The sequence below is a fragment of the Pristiophorus japonicus genome, unplaced genomic scaffold (genome assembly GCF_044704955.1).
Source record: "Pristiophorus japonicus isolate sPriJap1 unplaced genomic scaffold, sPriJap1.hap1 HAP1_SCAFFOLD_468, whole genome shotgun sequence".
Taxonomy (NCBI): domain Eukaryota; kingdom Metazoa; phylum Chordata; class Chondrichthyes; family Pristiophoridae; genus Pristiophorus; species Pristiophorus japonicus.
The window spans coordinates 465638-488995 of NW_027254372.1; the positions used below are offsets into that span (position 1 = coordinate 465638).

Sequence of the window (23358 nt, forward strand, 5' to 3'; positions counted from 1 at the left end):
CAGGAGATTATTGCCACCAGCGACAATACTAAGCAAATCTCTCAGCACACAAGTGCTGCTGTTTTTTAAACCTTTTATGATGGGGAGAGAGGGAGAAGGGGGAAGTCTGAAAGGGCAAAGTAACAGTAAGGAGGGAGAGATGCATATTTAAATACTGAACTAACTTTGAGTAGGCCCCAGTGAGAATTGAAATCACGACACCTGGTTTACAAGACCAGTGCTTTAACCCCTGATCTATGGAGTCACCTGCTGTAAGGAAGACAGGGGAAGGAACAGGAAAGAGAGGGGAAGTGAGACAGGGAGGCAGAGAGAGAGGAAGGGGAGAGCGAGAGTGGAAGGAGTGAGAGAGAGGGGAAGGGGAGAGCGAGAGTGGAAGGAGTGAGAGAGAGAGGGAAGGGTAGATTAGGAGAAAGAGAGAGGGGCAGGGGAGAGAGAGGGATGGGGAAAGAGAGGTTAAGGGAAGAGAGGGGGAAGGAGTGAGAAAAAGTGAAGAAGAGGAGAGAGCAGAAGGGGAGTGAGACAGGGGGAGGGGAGAGAAATTAAGCGGAAGGGAAGAGAGGGGAAGGAGTGAGAGAGAGGGGGAAGGGGAGACAGGGAGGGGAAGGGGAGAGAGAGGGGAATGAGTGACGAACAGAGACGAGGAAAGCGAGAGAGCAGGAACGAGTAAAAAGAGGCAGAATGTGTAGTGATGGGGAAAGCAGGCAGAGAGGCAAGAATAGGGAAACCTTTTCTTCTAGGGTCGGCCTTGGAGATGTTTATTATTTATAATCAAAGGCCTTGTTAATTGACAGTGAATTTAAATACTGAGTAAATTTTGAGGAGGCCCCTCTGAAAGCTGAAGACACAACCCCAGGTTTACTGAGCTACAGAGTCACCTACTTTGGAGAAGACAGGGGAAGGAGCAGGAAAGAGTGGGGAAGGGAAAAGAGAGAGTGGAAGGGGAGAGAGAGGGGGAAGGGGAGAGAGAGTGGAAGGCGAGAGAGAGAGGGGAAGGGGAGAGACAGAGGGGGAGAGGAAAGAGGTGGGAAGGGGAGAGAGAGAGGGGGAAGGGGAGAGAGAGTGGAAGGCGAGAGAGAGAGGGGAAGGGGAGAGACAGAGGGGGAGAGGAATGAGGTGGGAAGGGGAGAGAGTGTGTGGAAGGGAGGGAGAGAGTGGATGGAGTGAGAGAGGGAAGAGGAGAGAGGGGGGAGGAGTGGTTAGCGGACAGAGGGGTTGGGGAGAGAAGTAAGTTAGAGGAAGGAGAGAGAGGGGAATGAGTGGGGAGAGAAAGAAAGTCGAGAGGGAAGGTGAGAGAGAGAGGGGAAGTAGTGGGGAGAGAATGAAAGTAGAGAGGGAAGGGGAGAGCAAGAGAGGGGAAGGGAAGAGAGAGGGGGAAGGAGACAGGGTGAGGCAAGGGAAGGGGAAGAGACAGAGGGGACTGAGTGAGAGATGGGGAAAGCGAGATAGCGGGAAAGTGAGAGAGGGGTAAAAAGATGTAAAACAGGTCGTGATGGGGAAGGGAGAGAGAGATTTAGAAGTGGAGAGAGAGTGTAAGAGAGATGAGAAGAGGAGAGGGGGAAGGATGTGAGGGGAGCCTGTAGTTCCAATGTCGGTCTCGGAGCTGTTTAATATTTATAATTAAACCCCTTGTTAATTGACGGTGAATTTAAATACTGAGCTAATTTTGAGTAGGCCCCAGTGAGATTTGAACTCACGACCCTGAAGATAGGGAGCAAGAGAGAGGGGAAGGGGAGAGAGAAAGGCGGGGAGGGGAGGTGGAGAGAGGGGGGAAGGGAAGAGGGGAGATAGAGTTGGGAAGGGGAGAGAGTGGGGAAGATGAGAGAGGGGGGTGAGAGTGGGTAGAGAGTGGGGAGGGAGAAAGGGAGAGAGTGGGGAATGGGCCAGAGGGGGAAGGGGAGATTCTGATGGGAATGGGGAGAGCGAGAGCGAGGGAAGGAGAGAAAGGGAGTGGCCGTAAAACGTGGAGACAGGGGAGGGGAGGGAGAGAGTGGGGAAGAAAATGAAAAGGGAGAGGGGAAGGAGTGAGTGACAGTGGACGGAGAGAGAGGGGGAAGGAGAGAGAGAGGGGGAAGGGGAGAGAGAGAGGGGTATGGGAAGAGAGAGGGAGGGGAAGGAGAGGGAGAGGGGGAAGGGGAGGGAGAGTGGGGGAAGGGGAGCGAGAGCGAGGGGAAGGAGTGGGAGAGGGAGGAGGAAATGAGTAAAGAAGAGAGAGGGAACGGATGAGAGAGTGGAAGATGTGAGAGAGAGGGGGGGAATGGGAAAGCGAGAGGGGAAGGGGAGAGAGAGGGGGAAGGGGAGAGAGAGCGGAATGAGTGATAAAGAGAAACGGGGAAAGCGAGAGAGCAAAAATAGGCAGAATGTGTAGTGATGGGGAAAGCAGGGAGAGAGGGAGAAGGAGAACAGGAGAGTTTTTTGATCTCGGGTCGGTCTCGCAGCTGTTTAATATTTATAATTTAAATGCTGAACTAATTTTGAGTAGACCCCAGTGATATTTGAATCTACAACCCCTGGTTTACTAGATCAGTGCTCTAACCCCTGAGCTATGGAGTCACCTGCCCTGGGAATTACAGGGGAAGGAGTAGGAAAGAGAGGGGAAGGGCGAAGAGAGAGTGGAAGGAGTGAGAGAGAGGGGAAGGGGAGAGAGAGGGGAAGGGGAGAGAGAGAGTCGGGGAGGGGAAAGATAGGGAGGGAGGGGGAGAGAGTGGTGAAGGAGTGAGAGAGCAGAGAAGGAGTGAGAGAGCGGTGAATGGGAGAGAGGGGGAAGGGAGAGAGGGGTAGGAGTGAGAGAGAGCATAACGAGTGTTTAAGAGCGGGAAGGGGAGTGGGGGGAATGGGAGAGAAGGGGGAAGGGGAGGGAGTGGGGGAGGGGAGAGCGTGGGGAGGGGGAGGGAGAGAGTCTGATGGGAATGGGGAGAGCGAGAGCGAGGGAAGGAGAAAAAGGGAGGAAGGAGGGAGTGAAAAAAGTGGAGACAGGGGAGGAGAGAGAGAGAATGCCAGAGAAAATGAAAAGGGAGAGGGGAACGAGTGACCAACAGTGGACGGAGAGAGGGGGTAAGGGGAGAGAGAGGGGGAAGTGGAGGGAGAGGGGAAGTGGAGAGAGAGGGGAAGTGGAGAGAGAGAGGGAAGCAGAGAGATGGAGGGGGAAGGGGAAGGGGAGGGGGGAAAGGGGAGAGAGAAGGGGAAGGGGAGAGAGAAGGCGAAGGAGAGAGAGAGGGGGAAGCGGAGAGAGGGAGGGGGAAGGGGAGAGATAGCGAGGAAAGGAGAGAGGGAGAAGGGGGAAGGGGATTGAGAGATGGGGAAGGGGAGTGAGAGGGGGGAAGGGAAGAGAGACAGGGGAAGGGCAAAGAGAGGGGGGAAGGGTAGACAGGGGGAAGGTGAAAGAGAGGGAGGGGAAGAAGAGAGAGAGGGAGGAGGAAATGGGTAGAGAAGAGAGAGGGAACGGATGAGAGAGAGGAAGATGTGAGAGAGAGAGGGGGAACGGGAAAGAGCAAGGGGATGAGGAGAGAGAGGGGGAAGGAGAGAGAGACCGGAGAAAGGGGACAAAGACAGGAGGAAGGGGAAAGAGAGGGAGGGGAAGGAGAGAGAGAGGGAGGAGGAAATGGGTAGAGAAGAGAGAGGGAACGGATGAGAGAGAGGAAGATGTGAGAGAGAGGGGGAAGGGGAAAAAGAGGGAGGGGAACGGGAGAGAGTGTGAGCGAAGGGAAGAGAGACAGGAGGAAGGAGAGAGTGAGGGAAACATAGAAACATAGAAACATAGGAATTAGTTGCAGGAGTAGGCCATTCGGCCCTTCGAGCTTGCACCACCATTCAATGAGTTCATGGCTGAACATGCAACTTCAGGACCCCATTCCTGCTTTCTCGCCATACCCCTTGAACCCCCTAGTAGTAAGAACTCCATCTAACTCCTTTTTGAATATATTTAGTGAACTGGCCTCAACAATCTTCTGTGGTAGAGAATTCCACAGGTTCACCACTCTCTGGGTGAAGATGTTTCTCCTCATCTCGGTCCTAAATGGCTTACGCATTATCCTTCGACTGTGACCCCTGGTTCTAGACTTCCCCAACATTGGGAACATTCTTCCTGCATCTAACATGTCCAGTCCCATCAGAATTTTAAACATTTCTATGAGATCTCCTCTCATTCTTCTGAACTCCAGTGACTACAAGCACAGTTGATCCAGTCTTTCTTGATAGGCCAGTCCTGCCATCCCGGGAATCAGACTGGTGAACCTTCACTGCACTCCCTCAATAGCAAGAATGTCCTTCTTCAGATTAGGAGACCAAAACTGTACACAATACTCCAGGGGAGAGAGACAGGGGGAAGGGGTGAGATAGGGGAAGGAGAGAGAGAGGGGGAAGGGGAGAGAGAGGGGGGAAGGAGAGAGAGAGAGAAGAAAATGGGTAGAGGAGAGAGACGGAACAGGTGAGACAGAGGAAGATGTGTGAGCGAGGGGGAAGGGGAAAGAGTGGGAGGGGAACGAGAGAGAGTGAGGAAGGAAAAAGAGTGGGGAGGGGGAGAGAGTGGGGAAGGGGAGAGAGTGGGGAAGGGGAGAGAGGGGAAGGGGAGAGAGTGGGGAAAGGGAGAGAGTGGGGAAGGGGAGATAGTGGGGAAGAGGAGAGAGAGGGGAAGGGGAGAGACTATGGAAGGGGAGAGAGTGAGGAAGGGGAGAGAGTGGGGAAGGGGAGAGAGAGGGGAAGGGGAGAGAGAGGGGAAGGGGAGAGAGAGTGGAAGGGGAGAGAGTGTGGAACTGGAGAGAGAGGGGAAGGGGAGAGAGTGGGGAAGGGGAGAGAGTGGGGAAGGGGAGAGAATGGGGAAGGGGAGAGAGGGGAAGGGGAGAGAGTGGGGAAAGGGAGAGAGTGGGGAAGGGGAGATAGTGGGGAAGAGGAGAGAGAGGGGAATGGGAGAGACTATGGAAGGGGAGAGAGTGGGGAAGGGGAGAGAGTGGGGAAGGGGAGAGAGAGGGGAAGGGGAGAGAGAGGGGAAGGGGAGAGAGAGTGGAAGGGGAGAGAAGTGGGGAACTGGAGAGAGAGGGGAAGGGGAGAGAGTGGGGAAGGGGAGAGAGTGGGGAAGGGGAGAGAGTGGGGAAGGGGAGAGAGGGGAAGGGGAGAGAGTGGGGAAAGGGAGAGAGTGGGGAAGGGGAGATAGTGGGGAAGAGGAGAGAGAGGGGAAGGGGAGAGACTATGGAAGGGGAGAGAGTGGGGAAGGGGAGAGAGTGGGGAAGGGGAGAGAGAGGGGAAGGGGAGAGAGAGGGGAAGGGGAGAGAGAGTGGAAGGGGAGAGAGTGTGGAACTGGAGAGAGAGGGGAAGGGGAGAGAGTGGGGAAGGGGAGAGAGTGGGGAAGGGGAGAGAGACGGGAAGGGGAGAGAGTGGGGAAGGGGAGAGAGTGGGGAAGGGGAGAGAGAGAGGAAGGGGAGAGAGTGGGGTGGGGGAGAGAGTGGAAGGGGAACGGGAGAGATTGGGGAAGGGGAGAGAGTGGGGAATAAGTGAGAAGAGTAGCCAGGAAAATGAGAGAGCAGGAACGAGTAAAAAGAGGCAGAATATGTAGTGATGGGGAAAGCAGGGAGAGAGGGAAAGGGACAAGAACAGGGAAACCTTTTGATCTAGGATCAGTCTCGGAGCTGTTTAATATTTATAATTAAAGCCCTTGTTAATTTAAATACTGAGTTAATTTTGAGTAGGCCCCTGTTTATTGGACCAGTGCTCTAACCCCTGAGGTATGGAGCCACCTGCTCTGGGAAAGACAGGGGAAGGAGCAGGAAAGAGAGGGGAAGGGAAAAGAGAGAGTGGAAGGAGAGAGAGAGAGGAAAGGGGAGAGATTGGTGGAAGTGGAGAGAGAGAGGAAGAGAGGGAGGTGGGGAAAGAAAGGGAGGGGATGGAGAGAGAGCGTGTGGAGGGTGGGGAGAGAGGGGAAGGAGTGAGAGAGAGAGGGGGAGGACAGAGAGGGGAAGGGGAGAGAGAAGGGGAGAACCTGAAAGGAAAGGGAAAAGAGAGAGACAGGAGGGAGGAAAAAGGGTGACGAGAGTGGGAGGGATGAGAGACGGGTATTTAAATAATAAATTAAGTCCCAGTGAGATTTGTACTCACGACGCCTGGTTTACTAGACCAGTGCTCTAACCCCTGAGCTATGGCTACTATTTCTGGTGCAGACAGGGGAAGGAGCAGGAAAGAGAGGGGAAGGGGAAAAGAGAGGGGAAGGAGTGAGAGAGAGGGGAAGGGGAGAGAGAGAGGCAAAGGGGAGAGAGAGGGGAAGGCGAGAGAGATTGGATGGAGTGAGAGAGGGAAGGTGAGACAGGGAGGAAGAAAGAGGGGAATGGGAGAGAGAGAGGGAGGGGAAGGTGAGCAAGAGGGGAAGGAGTGACAGAGAGGAGAGAGGAAAAGAGAGGGAGAAGGTGCGAGCAGGAAGGCCGGAGTGAGAGGGGAAGGGGAAAAGAGAGGGGAAGGGGAGGGAGCGGGAAGGGGGGAGAGGGGAATGAGTGAGAGACAGGGAAAGCGAGAAAGGGAGAGAGGGCTAAAAAGATGTAGAATGGGGAAAGGCGGAGAGATATTTGGATGGAGAGAAAGTGTAACAGAGATGAGAGGTGGAAGAGGGGAGGCCTGTTGTTCCAGGGTCGGTCTCGGAGCTATTTAATATTTATAATTAAAGCCCTTGTTAATTGACGGTGAATTTAAATATTGAGCTAATTTTGAGTAGGCCCCAGGGAGATTTGAACTCATAACCCCTGGTTTACAAAATCAGCGCTCTAACCCCTGAGCTATGGAGCCACCTATTTTACGATAGACAGGGGAAGGAGCAGGAAAAAGAGGGGAAGGGAAAAGAGAGAGTGGAAGGAGTGAGAGAGAGGGGGATGGGGAGAGAGAGGGAGGGGAAGGGAGACAGCGAGGAAGAGAGGGAGGTGGGGAAAGAGAGGGAGGGGATGGAGAGAGAGAGAATGTGGAAGGGTGGGTAGAGAGAGGGGAAGGAGTGGGAGAGAGGGGGAGGGGAGAGATTGGGTGGGGAGAGAGAGGGGAAGGAGTGAGAGAGAGGGGAGGAAGGGGAGATCGGAGGAATAGAGAGGGGAAAAGGAGAGAGAGGTTAAGAGGAGAGAGGGGGAAGGAGTGAGAGAGAGAGGGGGATGGCAGAGAGGGGAAGGGGAGAGAGTGAGAGAGAGGGAAGGGGAGACAGCGAGGAAGAGAGTGAGGTGGGGAAAGAGAGGGAGGGGATGGAGAGAGAGAGAGAGAGTGTGTGGAAAGGTGGGAGAGAGAAGGGAAGGAGTGGGAGAGAAGGGAGAAAGGGAAGGAGATAAAGGGAGGAGAGAGGGGAGCGAAAAAGTGGAGACAGGGGAGGGGAGGGAGAGAGTTGGGGAGAAAATGAAAATGGAGAGGGGAAGGAGTTAGCGACAGTGAAAGGGGGGAGAGAGAGCGGGGGAAGGGGAGAGAGAGAGAGGGAAGGGGAGAGAGAGAGTGTGCGAAGGGGAGAGAGAGAGGGGGAAGGAGAGAGAGAGAGGGAGGGAAGGGGAAAGAGAGAGGGGGAAGGGGAGAGAGAGAGGAAAGGGGAGAGAGAGAGAGGAAAGAGGAGAGAGAGAGGGGGAAGGGGAGAGAGAGAGGAAAGGGGAGAGAGAGAGAGGGGGAAGGGGAGAGAGAGAGAGGAAAGGGGAGAGAGAGAGAGGAGGAAGGGGAGAGGGGAATGAATGCGAAAAGTAACGGGGGAAGCAGAAAGAGACAGAATGTGTAGTGATGTGGACAGCAGGGAAAGATAGAGAAGGGGAAAGGAAGGGTAAGGAGAACAGGAGAGCATTTGTTCCAGGGTGGGTCTCGGAGCTGCTTAATATTTATAATTAAAGCCATTGTTAATTGACGATGAATTTAAATACTGAGCTAATTTTGAGTTGGCCCCTGTGAGATTTGAACTCAATCCCTGGAGAGAGGGAGGAAGAGAGAGAGAGGCGGGAAGGGGAAAGAGAAAGAGGGGAGGGGGAGAGAGAGAGGTGTATGGGGTGGTCCCGGGGGTCAGGTTCACCTCTGACCTTCTAAGCAGTTCAAATTGCCCCCACTCTCTTGGGTTTTAGATTATGGATTAATTTGGGGTGTGATAAAGTGGAAGAGACAACTGGTTTGGTGCAAAAAAACTTTGATTTTATTAAGGATAAGAAAATACAATGTCACACTTATAATTACACTAATAAAGAACAATACATCACACATTCAAAGGGGTTACAGTGAAAATTATACCTCCTACCTCCCCGATTCCTAATCCTAGCTAGGTTAGACTCCAGGGCAGGCAGGGACTATGCTTACCAATCCTTTCTGGTCAGTTAGTGGTAGTTGGCGGTTTTGTGGTTCGTTGGATTCTGTAGGTTCTGCTTGCCGTACCCCGAACGTCGGAGAAGACTTCTTACTGCTCAATCTTCAGTTGGGCTGAGTCCACTGATGCGGTAGGGCACGTTTTGGATTTGTGGGGTAAGTACGCATTTTTTTTCGTTAGAAATAGGTTTCAAAGTCCTTTTAGGTAACGTTTGCACCTGTTGGTAGTCAGGCCGAGATTGTAGAGTGGAAACTTTCGATTCTTCGGTTTCTTCCTTGTGAAGTTTTGTTTCGAGGTTGGTCGATCGCAGTGGTTTTTAGTGGTACCACATTGGCTGTGGTCTGTTGCTGCCGCGCAGGTGATGTCCTTCCTTCCTTTTTGATTTCAGGACGTCAAGGCTGGAGATGTTAGTTTACAACTGTCGCGTTGGTTTCTCTCCCTTCTTGATGGCCAAGGCATATTATGGCATACCCTTTGTTAAAACAGTTATACTGTACCTTACCTTCGTGCCAAATCAGACCAAAATTCTTTGTTTAATTTTGGCGGGCTCGATAAAAGCTAATATGTCTCGGGTGGGCTGATCTTCTAAATCTGTTTCTTGATGGAAATATTAGCTTGGTAATCACAATGTTCTTTGTGCTTGGTTTTTGCATACAGGCTAGAGTGGGTCTTTTTTTATGGCATCAGCTGAAAATGGCTTTCCAGGTTCAGGTTGATGGCTGGCCATCTCTGAATTAATTGTTGCAATGTTAATGTCTCTTGTGGAGAAGGGTTTTCGAGTATCCATTTTCCACACAATCTATTTTAGTCTCAATGCCCCAAACAGTTTCAATAATCAAACTGGCTTCTTTATTTAGTTCTACTAAACCTGCCCACAGACTTAATTTGTCGTGTAGAATCCAAAATTCGATTAAAGTTTGTAGTTTCTTCCATGAGTATTTTAAGACTTCAAACTTTCTGGTAGATAGTTCCAAGTTAAATTTCCTTTCCAATGAGTCCAAACACTGTGTGGGGGGGGGGGTTTCCCACGAATTTTCCCACGAAGAGAGTGGGTGAAGGTGAGAAAGGGGGTAACGAGTGTTTAAGAGCAGGAAGGGGAGAGGGAGGAGCGAAGAGGAGAGAGAGGGGTGGGGAGTATGGGCCAGAGGGGGAGGGGGAGAGTCTGATGGGAAAGGGGAGAGCGAGAGCGAGGGAAGGAGAGAAAGGGAGCGAGGAGAGTGGAGACAGGGGAAGGAATGAGCGACATTGAAAGGGGCGAAAGACGAGAACAGGAAAGCCTTTTGTTCCAGGGTCGGTCTTGGAGCTGTTAAATATTTATAATTAAAGCCCTTGTTAATTGGTGGTGAAATTAAATATCAAGCTAATTTTGAGTAGGCCCCAGTGAGATTTGAATTGAAGACCCCTGGTTTAACAAGACCAGTGCTCTAACCCCTGAGCTATGGAGCCACCTGTTATAAAAACGACAGGGGAAGCAGCACGAAAGAGAGGGGAAGTGAGACAGGGAGGCAGAGAGAGGGGAAGGGGAGAGCGAGAGTGGAAGGAGTGAGAGGGGGGGAAGGAGCAGGGGAGAGAGAGGGGGGAGGGGAGAGAGATGAGGGAAGAAGAGAGATAATGAGGGAAGGGGAGAAGGAGAAGGGGGAAGGTGCAAGAGCGACGGGGGAAAGAGAGAGAGACGGGGGAAGGGGAGAGAGAGGGAAGGAGAGAGAGAGGAGGAAATGGGTCGAGGAAAGAGAGGGAATGGGTGAGAGAGAGGAAGATGTGAGAGAGAGAGGGCGAAAGGGAAAGAGAGGGAGGGGAACGGCAGAGAATTGGGAAGGGGAGAGAGTGGGGAAGGGGAGAGAGCGGGGAATGAATGATAAAGAGAAACAGGGAAAGCGAGAGAGCGGGAATGAGTAAAAAGAGGCAGAATGTGTAGTGATGGGGAAAGCAGGGAGAGAGGGACAAAATGAGAACAGGAGAGAATTTTCTTTTAGGGTCGGTCTCAGAGCTTTTGTATATCTTTAGCCTTTGTTAATTGACGGTGAAGTTTAATACTGAGCTAATTTTGAGTAGGGCTCTACTGGGATGTTGAACCCTCGACCTCTGGTTTAATAAACCAGTGTTGTAACCCCTGAGCTATGACGCCACCTGCTCTGGAATGGAGCAGGAAAGAGTGTGGAAGGGAAAAGAGAGAGGGGGAAGCGGAGAGAGTGAGAGAGAGGGGGAGGGGTAGAGAGGGAGGAAGAGAAGAGAGAAGGGGAAGGGGAGAGAGAGAGGGGAAGGGGAGAGAGTGGGGTAGGAGTGAGAGAGAGGGGGAGGGGGAGACAGGGACGAAGAGAGAGGGGAAGGGGAGAGACAGAGGGGGAGAGGAAAGAGGGGGTGATACGTCCTTACTACACAGTATAAATGCACACGAGGCCCATGCTTGAGAGAAGGTCAGTCTGTGACCTGTCCTTTATTCCTTAGCACTCAAGTGATGAAGGTGGGTGGAGCTTCCTCTTTTATACCTGAAGGTCCAGGTCAGGAGTGTCTCCCACCTGGTGGTCAGTGTTCTCACGGTGTACAACTTAGGTCAGTTTATAAATGGGTTACAATGCTGGTTGAATACATGACATCACCTCCCCCCCCAAAGTCTTATTGGGATCACAGGTTGAGTCTCTCTGGTGGTTTACGCTCCCTTGTAGAGCGCCTGAGTTGGGGCTCCGGTTGTTGGGCGCTGGCCTGAGTGTCTGTTTGCAGTGCCTCAGGCCTGTCCAGACTGCCCACAGTGACTGGGCTCTCCTCCCTTTGGTTCCGGTGGTCGGTCACCTGTGGTGGAGTGAACTCTATATCGTGTTCTTCCTCTGCTTCTTCTATGGGGTTGCTGAATCTCCTTTTTGTTTGATCCACATGTTTGCGGCAGATTTGTCCATTGGTAAGTTTAACTACCAGAATCCTATTTCCCTCTTTGGCAACCACAGTGCCTGCGAGCCATTTGGGCCCTGCAGCGTAGTTGAGGACAAAAAGAGGATAATTTACATCAATACATCGCGCCCTCGCATACCTGTCATGGTAGTGATATTGTGACTGGCGCCTGCTCTCGACAATTTCTTTCATGGTGGGGTGTATAAGGGATAATCGGTTTTGAGCGCCCTTTTCATTAGTAGCTCTGCGGGTGGAACCCCTGTGAGCGAGTGTGGTCGGGATCTATAGGCTAACAGGAGGCGTGATAAGTGGGTTTGTAGGCAACCCCCTTGGAATCTGAGCATCCCCTGTTTGATTATCTGCACTGCTCGTTCTGCCTGGCCGTTTGAGGCTGGCTTGAACGGTGCCATTCTAACATGGTTAATTCCATTGCCTGCCATGAAGTCCTGGAATTCAGTGCTTGTGAAGCACGGGCCATTGTCGCTGACCAAGATGTCCGGTAGACCGTGGGCGGCGAACATTGCCCGTAGACTTTCTACCGTGGCAGAGAATGTGCTTGAATTTAAAATGTCACACTCGATCCATTTGGAGTCGGCGTCTACTACAACCAAAAACATTTTCCCCATGAAAGGACCTGCATAGTCCACATGGATGCGTGACCAAGGCTTGGCGGGCCATGGCCAGGGGCTAAGGGGGGCTTCCCTGGGTGCATGGCCCAGCTGGGCACACGTGTTGCACCTGCGAACACAAAGTTCCAGATCTGCATCTAATCCTGGCCACCAAACATGTGACCTGGCAATTGCCTTCATCGTGACAATGCCCGGGTGCCCATTGTGGAGTTCTCTGATGAACACCTCTCTGCCCATCTGGGGCATGACTACGCGGTTTCCCCACAGTAGGCAATCGGCCTGAATCGAGAGCTCATCTTTGCGCCTGTGAAATGGTTTAAATTTCTCAGGGCATGCCCTGTACGTGGCTGCCCAGTCCCCATTCAGGACACATTTATTGACTAAAGACAATAGCGGGTCTCTATTTGTCCAGACTTTAATCTGACGGGCTGTCACGGGGGAGCCTTCGCTTCCGAAAGCTTCAACGGCCATGACCATCTCAGCACCATGCTCAGTAGCCCCCTCAGTGGTGGCTAGTGGGAGCCTGCTGAGTGCATCGGCCCAGTTTTCGGTGCCCGGTCTGTGCCGAATTGTGTAGTCATAGGCAGCTAACGTGAGTGCCCAACTCTGTATGCGGGCCGATGCGTTTGCATTTATGGCCTTGTTGTCGGCCAAAAGGGACGTTCGGGGTTTGTGATCTGTCTCCAGCTCAAATTTCCTGCCAAACAGGTACTGGTGCATTTTCTTTACCGCATATACACATGCGAGCGCCTCCTTTTCTACCATCCCGTAGCCCCTTTCTGCCTGGGACAGACTCCTGGAGGGATAAGCTACCGGCTGTAACTGACCCTTGGCATTGACATGCTGCATCATACACACGACACCATAGGACGACGCATCGCACGTTAACACAAGTTTCTTACATGGGTCATATAGCGTTAACAGATTGTTGGAACATAACAAATTGCGTGCTCTATTAAAAGCCGTTTCCTGGCTGTCCCCCCAGACCCATTCGCGACCTTTGCGTAGGAGCACGTGTAGCAGCTCTAGCAGCGTGCTCAATTTGGGAAGAAAGTTACCAAAATAGTTCAGGAGCCCCAGGAACGAATGCAGCTCCATCGTGTTACGGGGTCTGGGTGCTCTCTGGATCGCTTCCGTCTTGGACGCAGTAGGGCTGAACCCGTCTGCTGCTACCCTCCCCCCCAGGAATTCTGCCTCTGGAGCTAGGAAGATGCACTTCGCCTTTTTCACTCACAGACCTACCCGGTCCAGTCTGCGTAGCACCTCCTCCAGGTTGTGGAGGTGTTCTTCAGTATCGTAACCCATAATGAGGATGTCGTCCTGAAAAACCACCGTCCCTGGAATCGACTTGAGGAGGCTTTCCATATTTCATTGAAAGATCGTGGCGGCCGAGCAAATCCCGAACGGACATCTGTTGTACTCAAACAACCCCTTGTGTGTCGTGATGGTGGTCAGCTTCTTCGACTCACTCACCAGCTCCTGGGTCATGTAAGCTGAGGTCAGGTCCAATTTTGAAAAACGTTTGCCACCGGATAGGGTCGCAAAGAGGTCCTCCGCTTTCGGTAGCGGGTACTGGTCTTGGAGCGACATCCGATTGATGGTGGCCTTGTAATCGCCACATATCCTGACCGACCCATCCGCCTTGAGCACCGGCACAATCGGGCTCGCCCAGTCACTGAATTCGACTGGTGAGATGATGCCTTCCCTCAACAGGTGGTCCAATTCACCTTCTATCTTTTCCCGCATCACGTACGGGACCGCTCTGGCCTTGTGCTGTACTGGTCTGGCGTCCGGGTTTATGTGAATCACTACCTTGGCCCCCATGAAAGTGCCAATGCCGGGTTGAAATAATGAGTCAAATTTGTCCAGGACCTGTGAGCATGATACTCGCTCCACAGAGGAAATTGCATTGACATCGCCCCATTTCCAGTTCATGACAGCAAGCCAACTCCTCCCCAGTAGTGCGGGACCGTCCCCTGGGACAATCCAGAGTGGCAACCTGTTCTCCGAATTTTTGTGGGTCACGACTTCCGTGGCGCTGCCTAGCGGAATGATCTGCTTTGTATAAGTCCATAGCTGTGCGTCAATCGGCGATAATTTTGGCCTCCTGGCCTTGGATGCCCACAACTTTTCGAACTGTTTGATACCCATCAGGGACTGGCTGGCACCCGTGTCTAACTCCATTGATACTGGGATGCCATTGAGGAGCACTTTCATCATTATCGGTGGCGTCCTGGTGTATGAACTGTATACGTGCTCCACATGAACTCACTGAACTTCAGCTTCCAGCGATTTCCCCCAGTGTCCATTTCTGCAATTTCTGCAGGTATTTTGCTCATCTCTGCAAACTCCGGCTGAATGTGTGCCTCCAAGCCTCCAGCATGAGTTGTGGTTTGAAACAAAAGGTCCTTTGCCAGTCGATCGTCCCTGACTGCCCCTGTTATTGTCCTTGAGTGCACCATTAACAGGTCTTGATGGGCCCATTACTGGCCGCGTTGTCCCTTGCAATGGTGTGAATCGCTGTTCAGCTTGCCATTGTCTCTGTCGAACTCCCCCTCTGGGTTCAACTACATGTTGGGGCATGCCTGACTGCCCTTGTCTGCCTGGAGAACTGTGTGCTGCTTTAACAATGTTGAATCTCTGTCCCAACCATTCCTTAACACAGTACCTGTCGTCTGTTCTGCTAGTGGCCATGCTTGCGTGGTTTAAATTCCAGTTTCTTGTCGCCATTGATACGTCCTTACTACACAGTATAAATGCACACGAGGTCCATGCTTGAGAGAAGGTCAGTCTGTGACCTGTCCTTTATTCCTTAGCACTCAAGTGATGAAGGTGGGTGGAGCTTCCCCTTTTATACCTGAAGGTCCAGGTTAGGAGTGTCTCCCACCTGGTGGTCAGTGTTCTCACGGTGTACAACTTAGGTCAGTTTATACATGGGTTACAATGCTGGTTGAATACATGACAGGGGAGAAGGGGAGAGCGTGTGTGGAGGGAGGGAGAGAGTGGATGGAGTGAGAGAGGGAAGGGGAGTGGTTAGCGGACAGAGGGGTTGGGGAGAGAAGTAAGATAGACGAGGAAGGAGAGAGAGGGGAAGGAGTGGGGAGTGAATGAAAGTAGAGAGGGAAGGGGAGAGCAAGCGGAGAGAGAGGGGAATGGGAGTGAGGGGGAGGCGATTGAGTGGAAAGGGGGCAGAGGGGAATGAGTGAAAGACGGGGTGAAAAGATGTAGAATAGGTCATGATGGGGAAGGCAGAGAGGGCTTTGGAAGGGGAGAGAGAGTGCAAGAGAGACGAGCCTGTTGTTGCATGGTCAGTCTTAGAGCTGTTTAATATTTATAATTAAAGCCCTTGTTAATTAATGATGAATTTAAATACTGAGCTAATTTTGAGCAGGCCCCAGTAAGATTTGAACTCACAACCAATGGTTTATAAGTCTAGTGCTCTAACCCAGAGCTATTAAGCCACATTTGCAGAAGCTGATAGGAAAAGGAGTAGGAAAGAGAGGGGAAGGGAAAAGAGAGAGTGGAAGGAGTGAGAGAGAGAGGGAAGGGGGAAGAGAGGGGGAAGGAGAGAGAGAGAGGAAGAGGAAAAAGAGACAAGGGGATGGGGAGAGAAAGGGGAAGGGGAGAGAGAGAAGGGAAGAGAGGGTGGAGAAAGTGGGTAGGGGAGAGAGTGAGAGAGGGGAATGAGTGAGAGATGGGGAAAGCAAGATGGTGGGAAAGGGAGAGAGGGGTAAAAAGATGTAGAACGGGTCATGATGGGTATTATATATGTAAACCTGTAAATACTTTGCGTAACCACCAGAGGGCTCATCCCCTGGGGTCCCAAGGGATCCCACAATCCCTTGGGAGCACCTGTACTTCAGGAAGCCTCACAGGCTGGAGACCTGTAATAAAAGAGTAAGGTCACACTTTGCTTTGAGCCCGCAGTATCTGGTCAGACTCTTTATTCATACACAACAACTGGCGACGAGATACAGATGACGAACCCAACGATGCAGAGAACAGTGGGCATCCTGGAGAAATTTTCGGAGGGAGATGATTGGGAAACCTTCGTGGAGCGACTCGACTAATACTTCGTGGCCAACGAGATGGAAGGAGAAACGAACGCTGCAAAACGAAGGGCGATTCTCCTCATCGTTTGCAGGGCACCAACGTATGGCCTGATGAAAAACCTGCTTGCTGCAGCGAAACCCACAGAGAAATCGTACGATGAGTTGTGCACACTGGTCCGGGAGCATCGGAACCCGAAGGAAAGCGTTCTGATGGCGAGGTACCGGTTCTACACGTACAAGAGGTCTGAAGGCCAGGAAGTGGCAAGCTATGTCACCGAGCTAAGGGGCCTTGCAGGACATTGCAAATTTTGAAGGACATTTGGAGCACATGCTCAAGGACTTCTTTGTACTTGGCATTGGCCACAAAACTATACTTCGCAAACTTTTGACTGTAGAGACCCCAACCTTGAGTAAGACCATAGCGATAGCCCAGGCGTTTATTGCCACCAGTGACAATACTAAGCAAATCTCTCAGCACACAAGTGCTGCTGTTTTATAAACCTTTTATGATGGGGAGAGAGAGAGTGTGAGGGTGTGGAGGGAGAGAGAATAAGAGACTCTGAAAGGAAAGGGAAAGTGAGGAGGGAGAGCAAAAGGGCAGAGGAGAGAGATGCATATTTAAATACTAAACTAACTTTGAGTAGGCCCAAGTGAGATTTGAATTCATGACCCTTGGTTTGACAAGACCAGTGCTCTAACCCCGGAGCTATGGAGCCACCTGCTGTAAGGAAGACGGGGGAAGGAGCAGGAAAGAGAGGGGAAGGGGGACAGTGAGGCAGAGAGAGGGGAAGGGGAGAGTGAGGGTGGAAGGAGTGAGAGAGAGGGGAAGGGGAGAGAGAGGTGGAGGAACGGGAAAGAGTGGTGAAGGAGTGAGAGAGAGAGGGAAGGGTAGATTAGGAGAAAGAGAGGGGAGCAGGGGAGAGAGAGAGGGACCGGGAAAGAGAGGTTAAGGGAAGAAAGGGGGAAGGAATGAGAAAGAGTGAAGAAGAGGAGGGAGCAGAAGGGGAGTGAGACAGGGGGAGGGGAGAGAAGTGAAGGGGAAGGGAAGAGAGGGAAAGGAGTGAGAGGGGGGGAAGGGGAGACAGGGAGGGGAAGGGGAGATACGGAGGTGGGTAGAATGTAGAATATGGAAGGGGGGAGAGAGAAGGGATGGAGTAGGAAAGAGGGAAGGGGGAAAGAGAGGGAGGGGAAGGGAAGAGAGATAGGGAACGGAAAGATAGGGGAAGGGGAGAGAGAGGGAGAAGGGAAGAATCTGAAAGGAAAGGGAAAGGAGAGAGAGAGGAGGGAGGGAATAGAGATTGAGAGAGAGGAGAGGAAGGGGAGAGAAAGGGAGGAAGGGGAAAGAGATGTTAAGGGGAGAGAGGGGGAAGGAGTGAGAGAGAGAGAGGGGGAGGGCAGAGAGGGGGAGAACCTGAAAGAAAAGGGAAAAGAGTGGGAGGATTGAGAGACAGCTACTTAAATACTAAATTAGGCCCCAGTGAGATTTAAACCCACAACCGCTGGTGTACGAGACCAGTGCTCTAACCCCTGAGCTATGGAATCATCTACTTTGGGAAAGACAGGGGAAGGAGCAGGAAAGAGAGGGGAAGGGAAAAGAGAGGGAGGGGAAGGGGAGAGAGAGGGGGGAAGATGAGAGAGTGAGAAGGTGAGAGAGGGGGGAATGGGCCAGAGGGGGAGGGGGAGAGTCTGATGGGAAAGGGGAGAGCGAGAGCGAGGGGAGGAGAGAAAGGGAGGTGGGAGGTGGGAGGGGGCAAGAAGTGTGGAGACAGGGGAGGGGAGGGAGAGAGTGGGGGAGAAAATGAAAAGGGAGAGGGGAAGGAGTGAGTGACAGTGGAAGGGGAGAGAGAGAGGGGGAAGGGAAGAGAGAGGGGGAAGGGGAGAGAGAGGGGGAAGGGAAGAGGGGTGATGGGGAAAGGGGAGAGATACCGAGGGAAGAGGAGAGGGTGGAGGGTGCAGGGGGGAAGGGGAGAGGAGAGAGATTGAGCAAAGGGAAGAGAGACGGGGAAGGGGTGAGATAGGGCCGGAGAGAGAGAGGGGGAAGGGAGAGAGAAGGGGAAGGGAAGAGGGGAGAGGGGGAAAGGGGAGAGATACCGACTGAAGGGCCGAGGGTGGAGGGTGACGGGGGGAAAGGGAGAGGAGAGAGAGTGAGCGAAGGGAAGAGAGACGGGGGAAGGGGTGAGATGGGGAGGAGAGAGAGAGGGGGGAAGGGAGAGAGAGGGGGAAGGGAAGAAGGGAGAGGGGGAAAGGGGAGAGGGTGGAGAGGGAAGAGGGGAGAGGGGGAAAGGGGAGAGGGTGGAGGGTGAAGGGGGAAAGGGAGAGGAGAGAGAGTGAGCGAAGGAGAGAGAGGGGGAAGGGAGAGAGAAAGGGGGAGGAGAGAGAGAGAGAGAGGAGGAAATGGACAAAGGAGAGAGAGGGAATGTTTGAGAGAGAGGAAGATGTGAGAGGGAGGGGGAAAGGGCAGGGGAAGGGAAAAGAGACAAAACGTGTCATGATGGGGAAGTTGGAGAAGGGAAAAGGAGAACCTTTTGTTCCAGGGTCAGTCTCGGAGATATTTAATATTTATAATTGAAGCCCTTGTTAATTGACGATGAATTTAAATACTGAGCTAATTTTGAGTAGGCTCAAGTGAGATTTACTAGACCAGTGCTCTAACCCCTGAGCTATGGAGCCACCTGCACTAGGACAGCCAGGGGAAGGAGAAGGAAAGAGAGGGGAAGGGAAAAGAGCGGGTGGAAGGAGTGAGAGAGAGAGGGAAGAGTAAAGAGAGAGGGGAAGGGAGCGAATGGGGAAGGAGTGAGAGAGAGGGAGAAGGGAAGAGAGTGGGGAAGGAGTGAGAGAGAGGGAAAAGGGGAGACAGGGAGGAAGAGAGAGACAGAGGGGGGAGAGGAAAGAGGGGGGAAGGCGAGAGAGTGTGTGGAGGGAGATATTGGATGGTGTGAGAGAGGGAAGGGGAGAGAGTGGGAAGGAGTGTGGAGTGAATGAAAGTAGAGAGGGAAGTGGAGAGCAAGAGAGAGGGAAGGGAGGGAGAGGGAAGGAGAAAGTGGGGAGAGGGGAATGAATGAGAGACAGGGAAAGCGAGATCGCGGCAAAGGGAGAGAGGGGTAAAAAGATGTAGAAGTGGTTGTGATGGGGAAGGGAGAGAGAGATTGTTACACAGGGGAGCCTGTTGTTCCAGGGTTGGCCTCGGAGCTGTTTAATATCCTTGTTAACTGATGGCGAATTTAAATACAGAATTAACTTTGTGTAGGCCACAGTGATATTTGATCTTACAACCGCTGGTTTACCAAACCACTGCTTTAACCCCTGCGCTAAGGAGCCACCTGCTCTAAAAATGACAAGGGAGGAGCAGGAAAGAGAGGGGAAGGGAAAAGAGAGATGGAAGGAGTGAGAGAGAGAGGGAAGGGGAGAGGAACGGAAGAGAGCAGTGAAGGAAAGGTAGATTCGGAGAAAGAGAGAGGGATGGGGAAAGAGAGGTTCAGGGAAGAGAGGTGGAAGGAGTGAGAAAGAGGAGAGAAGTGAAGGGGAAGGGAAGAGAGTGAGAGATGGGGAAGGGAAAGAGAGGGGAAGGATCTGAAAGGAAAGGGAAAGGAGAGTGAGAGGAGGGAGGAAGTGGTGAGCGAGAGGAGGGGAAGGGGAAAGAAGTGAGAGAGAGGGGGAGGGCAGAGAGAGGGGGAGAACCTGAAAGGAAAGGGAAAAGTGGGAGGAATAAAAGACAGGTATTTAAATACTAAATTAGGCCCAAGGGAGATTTGAACCCACGAGCCCTGGTTTACTAGACGAGGGCTCGAAATCCTGAGCTCTGGAGCCACCTGCTCTGGGAAAGATAGGGGAAGGAGCAGGAAAGAGAGGGGAAGGGAAAAGAGAGAGTGGAAGGAGTGAGAGAGGGGGGGAAGGGGAAAGAGAGGGAGGGGAAGGGGGGAGAGGTGGGGGGGAAGGGAGAGAAAGGGAGAAAGGGAGAAGGGGAGAGAGGGGGGAATGGGCCAGAGGGGGAGGGGGAGTCTGATGGGAAAAGGGAGAGAGAGAGCGAGGGAAGGAGATAAAGGGAGGAGGGAGGGGGGCGAGAAGAGTGGAGACAGGGGAGGGGAGGGAGAGTGTGGGGGAGAAAATTAAACGGGAGAGGGGATGGAGTGAGCGACAGCGGAAGGGGAAAGAGGGGGAAGGGGAGGGAGAGGGTGAAGGGTGAAGGGGAACCAGGGTGCAGGGGACAGATAGGGGAAGCAGAGTGAGGGGGGGAAGGAAAGAGAGGGGGGAAGGAGAGAGAGATAGAGGAGAAAATGGGTAGAGGAGAGAGAGGGAACAGTAAATAGAGGAAGATGTGTGAGAGAGGGGGAAGGGGAAAGAGTGGGGAATGAGGGAGAGAGAGAGGAAGGGGAGAGAGTGGAATGAGTGAGAAAAGTAGCAGGGAAAACGAGAGAGCGGGAACGAGAAAAAGAGGCAGAATGTGTAGTGATGGGGAAAGTAGGGAGAGAGGGAAAGGGGGAAAGGGCGGGTCAGGGGACGATAGGGGAGAGAGACAAGAACAGGAAAGCCTTTTGATCTCGGGTCAGTCTCGGAGCTGTTTAATATTTGTAATTAAAACCCTTGTTAATTGACATAAATTTAAATACTGAGTTAATGTTGTGAAGGCCCCAATGAGATTTGAACCCTCGACCCCTGGTTTACAAGACCAGTGCTCTAACCCCTGAGCTATGGAGCCACCTGCTCTGGGCAAGACAGGGAAGGAGCAGGAAAGAGAGGTGAAGGGAAAAGAGAGAGTGGAAGGAGTTCGAGAGAGCGGGGATAGCGGGAGAGTGGGTCGAGAGGGAGAAGGGGAGAGTGGGGGGAATGGGCCAGAGGGGGAGGAGGAGATACTGATGGGAAAGGGGAGAGCGAGAGCGAGGGAAGGAGAGAAAGGGAGGTGGGAGGGGGGCGAGACGAGGGGAGGAGAGGGAGAGAATGGGGGAGAAAATTAAAAGTTAGAGGGGAAGGCGTGTGCGACAGTGGAAAGGGAGAGAGAGAGAGAGAGGGGGAAGGGGAGAGAGCGAGATAGAAGGAGAGAGGAAGGGGAAGGGGAGAGAGAGACGGAAGGAGAGAGATACCGAGGGAAGGGGAGATAGACAGGGTGAGGGGAGAGAGTGTGAGCTAAGGGAAGAGAGACAGGAGGAAGGGGAGAGAGAGTGAGGGAAACATAGAAACATAGAAACATAGAAAATAGGTGCAGGAGTAGGCCTTTCGGCCCTTCGAGCCTGCACGGCCATTCAATGAATTCATGGCTGAACATGCAACTTCAGTACCCCATTCCTGCTTTCTCTCCATACCCCTTGATCCCCCTAGTAGTAAGAACTACATCTAACTCCTATTTGAATATATTTAGTGAACTGGCCTCAACAACTTTCTGTGGTAGAGAATTCCACAGGTTCACCACTCTCTGGGTGAAGAAGTGTCTCCTCATCTCGGTCCTAAATGTCTTACCCCTTATCCTTAGACTGTGATCCCTGGTTCTGGAGTTCCCCAACATTGGGATCATTCTTCCTGCATCTAACATGTCCAGTCCCATCAGAATTTTAAACATTTCTATGAGATCTCCTCTCATTCTTCTGAACTCCAGTGAATACAAGCCCAGTTGATCCAGTCTTTCTTGATAGGTCAGTCCTGCCATCCCGGGAATCAGTCTGGTGAACCTTCGCTGCACTCCCTCAATAGCAAGAATGTCCTTCCTCAGGTTAGGATACCAAACTTTACACAATACTCCAGGGGAGAGAGACAGGGGGACGGGGTGAGATAGGTGAAGGAGAGAGAGAGGGGGAAGGGGAGAGAGAGAGAGGGGAAGGAGAGAGAGAGAGAGAACAAAATGGGTAGAGGAGAGAGAGGGAACAGGTGAGACAGAGGAAGATGTGTGAGCGAGGGGGAAGGGGAAAGAGTGGGAGGGGAACGAGAGAGAGTGAGGAAGGAGAGAGAGTGGGGAGGGGGAGAGAGTGGGAGGGGAGAGAGAGAGGGGGTGGGGAGAGAGATTGGATGGAGTGAGCGAGGGAAGGTGAGACAGGGAGGAAGAAAGAGGGGAACTGGGAGAGAGAGGGAAGGGAAGGTGAGCAAGAGGGGAAGGAGTGAGAGAGAGGAGAGAGGAAAAGAGAGGGGGAGGGTGCGAGCGGGAAGGGCAGAGTGAGAGGGGAAGGGGAAAAGAGAGGGGAAGGGGAGGGAGTGGGAAGGGGGGAGAGGGGAATGAGTAGTGAGAGACAGGGAAAGCGAGAAAGGGAGAGAGGGCTAAAAAGATGTAGAATGGGGAAAGGCGGAGAGAGATTTGGATGGAGAGAAAGTGTAACAGAGATGAGAAGAGGAGAGGGGAGGCATGTTGTTCCAGGGTCGGTCTCGGAGCTGTTTAATATTTATAATTAAAGCTCTTGTTAATTGACAGTGAATTTAAATATTGAGCTAATTTTGATTAGGCCCCAGTGAGATTTGAACTCACAACCCCTGAGCTATGGAGCCATCTGTTTTAGGAAAGACAGGGGAAGGAGCAGGAAAGAGAGGGGAAGTGAAAAGAGAGAGTCGAAGGAGTGAGAGAGAGGGGGAAGGGGAGAGAGAGGAAGGAAGGGAGAGAGAATGTGGAAGGGTGGGGAGAGAGGGGGGAAGGAGTGGGAGAGAGGGGGAGGGGAGAGATTGGGTGGGGAGAGAGATGGGAAGGAGTGAGAGAGAGGGAGGAAGGGGAGATGGGAGGAATTGAGAGGGGAAAAGGAGAGAGAGGTTAAGAGGAGAGAGGGGGAAGGAGTGAGAGAGAGAGGGGGAGGGCAGAGAGGGGAAGGGGAGAGAGTGAGAGAGAGGGAAAGGGAGACAGCGAGGAAGAGAGTGAGGTGGGGAAAGAGAGGGAGGGGATGGAGAGAGTGTGTGGAAGGGTGGGAGAGAGAAGGGATGGAATGGGAGAGAAGTTAGGAAGGGGAGACTGGGGGAAAGAGAGAGGGGAAGGGGAGAGAGAGGTTCAGGTGAGAGAGGCGGAAGGAGTGAGAGAGAGGGGGAGGGGAGAGAGAGGGGGAAAACCTGAAAGGAAAGGAAAAGAGAAAGACAGGAGGGAGGGAAAAGGGGAAAGGGAGAGAGTGGAAGGAGTGAGAGAGAGGAGGAAAGGGGAGCGAGAGGCTGGGGAAGGGAAGAGAGAGGGGAGGGAGGGAGAAGTCGGGGAGAGGGAAATGAGGGGAAGATGGGGAAAGTGAGAGAGGGAAGGGGAGAGAGAAGGAGCCGGGTAGAGAGAGGGGAAGGGGAGTGGGAAGGGAGAGAGAGGGGGAAGGATAAAGAGTGAGGGAATAGAGGGGGAATTAGAAAGAGGGTGTGGTGAGGGAGGAGGATGGGGGAGAGGGGAATGAGGGAGAGATGGGGAAAGCGAGATAGTGGGAAAGGGAGAGAGGAGTGAAAATATGTAGAACTGATCGTGATGGGGAAGGGAGAGAGAGATTTGGAAGGGGAGAGAGAGTGTAAGAGAGACGAGAGGAGGAGTGGGGGGAAGGGTGTGAGGGGAGCCTGTTGTTCCAGGGTCAGTCTCAGAGCT

General features: G+C 52.7%; 1 non-coding gene across 1 annotated transcript; it reads right to left on the reverse strand.

The window, feature by feature from the left end:
- Positions 1-20468: 20468 nt before the first annotated feature.
- Positions 20469-20541, reverse strand: trnat-ugu (transfer RNA threonine (anticodon UGU)). Its single transcript has one exon. It is a non-coding gene; the product is annotated as a tRNA-Thr (tRNA).
- Between the last annotated feature and the right edge of the window lie 2817 nt (positions 20542-23358).